This window comes from Theobroma umbraticum, unplaced genomic scaffold (assembly GCF_002168275.2).
Source record: "Theobroma umbraticum cultivar Fairchild unplaced genomic scaffold, ASM216827v3 scaffold_5392.0, whole genome shotgun sequence".
Taxonomy (NCBI): domain Eukaryota; kingdom Viridiplantae; phylum Streptophyta; class Magnoliopsida; order Malvales; family Malvaceae; genus Theobroma; species Theobroma umbraticum.
Genome location: NW_018402310.1, coordinates 1 through 3,031, shown reverse-complemented (window position 1 = coordinate 3,031; position 3,031 = coordinate 1). Strand labels below are relative to the sequence as shown.

Here is a 3,031-nt window from a genome sequence, read left to right as displayed (position 1 = left end):
CTGGGTGGTGAGCGGATACAGAACGGACAATCAAGGAGGATTCGAGGGGAGCGCTGAGCTGATGGATTTGGGGACGGGTCAATGGAGGCGAGTTGACGAGGCATGGAAGGCTAGTCAATGTCCCAGGTCTTGCGTGGGAGTTGAGAAAGAGAAGAAATTTTTCTGCTGGGCCGACCGTGATTCGGCGATACGAGTTGGAGTATGTGCAGTCCCCTTGGGTGAATCGACGTTTGTGTCTGGATCAGCTTACCAGGGTGGTCCACAAGGGTTCTTTTTGGTGGATGGTCAGAGTGGGCAGTTCAAGAGTCTTGATGTTCCGGCCGAGTTCTCTGGGTTTGTACAGTCTGGATGTTGCGTGGATATCTAAATCAGCAAATCTAAACCTACATCTTAAAGTGTAAGTCACTCTGGTTTACACCATCCCCGTTCTAATCAAATTGGGAATTTGGGACAGAGACGCCTCTGCGTATGCAGTACGGCGTTCAGTCCCCTGATGGCAGAGACTCCCACATCCAAGTTGGGTGTGACTAGTAAAGACGGGTGAGCCAAAGCTCACGGTCCCATGATGATGATGTAGACATATTAAGATTTGGATGGATAACATTAACATATGTTATCATCACTGCATTAATGTTGAGTGTGTGTATAAAATCTAGCAAGCATCAACATGAGTATATCTGTATAAATAGATTTTGTAATATAATGTACCTTATCACCCATATTTTGTCTGCAGAAGTTGGTACAGTATAACCCATACTTTTGTTTGCAGATGTTTTTCCCTTTTCTCCCTTCTGGTTTTCGATTTGATGAACCAAAAAATCAGTGGACTTCACCCAGTCAAATAGCTGCACTGGTGAGGATCCAGTTGCTAATCCAATGTGAAACTAAATATTTCAAACAAGGCATGAAAAAATGATGAAAGAACAGAAACAATGCAGCTGATTTTCGATATCAACAAAGGAAGGAAGCCAATCCATAGACGTTATGGGAAAAGGCCTATCCTATTCTTAACTCCCTAACCCAACCAGCACGTGACAGTCTTTTGCAAATGCTTGAATGTGGTGACAAAATCAATAACAAAGAACAATCAAAAAGATCAACTGTATATCAACATATTGATTCCAACACAAACAAGCATCTAATAGCCTGTGCAAGAAACGACGACACTGGTAAACGAAAAAATTTAAAAAAGATCATTTAAGGATGACAATCATTGTCAACATAGAAGATTCAAAATAGCATGTCTGTGTTAAACATTATTACTACGACCACAATGAGCACTATAAACTATATAATCAACTTTTTAACCAGTCATACATGCTGAAGCAAAATCAAACTATTTATCCAGACAACTAGTATAGAGATATATCTCTTGACACATACTAACCCAGACACCTTCAAATCAGTCATGTAGAATAGTCCAGACTTTGGCTCCTGCTCCTATTAAAGCTCCGGCTTGGACTCCTTGAGTGATAGGGTGACCTCGAGCAAGATCGCCCTCTATATCTCCTATGTCTGGGTGAAATTGATCTATACAAAAACAGTAGGCAACATTAACAAGACTAATCACAAAACATAAATGATTAAGACTACAGAAATATTAAACAGTTTACCTTGAGTAACGTCTTCGCCTAGGAGAAGGAGAATAATAGTCTGGACCCCGGGAGTAACTTTGAGCATATCGTGGTGACCGAGAATAACGAACTGGTGAACGCCTATATGCCCGACCCCTGTCATTAATATCATGAACATGTTAACACATGTAATTAACATTACTATTGTTCAATTAACTATATTTTTTCTCTAACTGGAAATCCTTAACAAATACAGGTGTCCTGTCTTCCTAAGTCCCTTTATGCCTAACAAAATGAGAACACCAATTAAGAACAGGAGCTAATTTTGAAAAAAAAAATAGCAATGTATATAAGCATTGCAAAAGAACCTATGCTTACCTTACACGATCTCTTGTCCTCATTTCTGAAGGCTTCTTCCTATTTTCCTCAGCAAAAACAACAGTAAGTTCTCGGCCAAGAAGAACATAACCATCCATATGATATTTTGCATCAGCAGCATCAGCAGGATCCAGATACTGGACAAATCCAAAACCACGTGGTTCCCTACATCACAAACAAGGTAGCTCTCATAAACATGGGATAAATACAATAGGTAGCAGATTATACTTCATAAGCCACACATGCTCACTGATTTTCAAAATCACAAACATGATCTTGACTCCAGAGCAACATGAAAGATCATGACATCAAGCTGATGCTTCATACAATTCAAGTAAATATGATTATGTGGCTGCTAACCTTGTGGGAGCCAAATTTAAATTCAGTTGATAATCTTCAAGACTTGCACTTCTTCACAATCAATTCAAAACCAACTTCCTTCCAACCTTGATGTAAATTAAGGTCATCTTGAACAGTACTCATTACTTGAAAGTGTCTTCAACAGAGTACTCTTATACTTCATTGGTGTCTTCAACACAGTACTTTATTACTTCATTGGTGTCTTCAACACTTTCAATAAAAACAACCAAATTCCCATAAACCAATGTAAATCATGAAGAAACAACCCCATCACCCAAAATCTCATGTGAGACAGGATGAAGACAGACAAGTTGGCATCATCAGACACACACAGACTGAGTTACCATTTCAGGAATCAACAAGGATTATACTCACCCAGTATAATAATCTCGAGGCAGGTAGATGTCCTTGAGGCAACCAAATTGGCCAAAAGGTCCCCGCAGATCTTCTGGCCTGCACACGAAGTGCAATTTGAAATTTATTAGCTCTAAGAACACACTTTTGTGAGACTAAAAATTGACTTGTATTATGACAATCATGTTCTTTTAATGAAGACAAACAAAACTACTTGTTCTTCTTGGATGGGTAAGCAACAAAAGTGAATCATATGTGTCTCCTCAAAAACCTTTGCATATACTTACCTCATGAATTAAATGTGAAAGATAACCAGCAGGAAAACCCAAAGCAGATACAGAAAGAACATATCTGGTTTGAAATAA

General features: G+C 39.1%; 1 pseudogene across 1 annotated transcript; it reads right to left on the bottom strand.

The window, feature by feature from the left end:
• Positions 1 to 1,074: 1,074 nt before the first annotated feature.
• Positions 1,075 to 2,958, bottom strand: LOC110428952 (serine/arginine-rich SC35-like splicing factor SCL30A; annotated as a pseudogene). The gene is made up of 5 exons (XR_016352266.1): positions 2,954 to 2,958; positions 2,688 to 2,799; positions 1,953 to 2,117; positions 1,614 to 1,730; positions 1,075 to 1,530 (listed from the first exon to the last, which is right to left on the bottom strand). The product of XR_016352266.1 is annotated as a serine/arginine-rich SC35-like splicing factor SCL30A (transcript).
• Between the last annotated feature and the right edge of the window lie 73 nt (positions 2,959 to 3,031).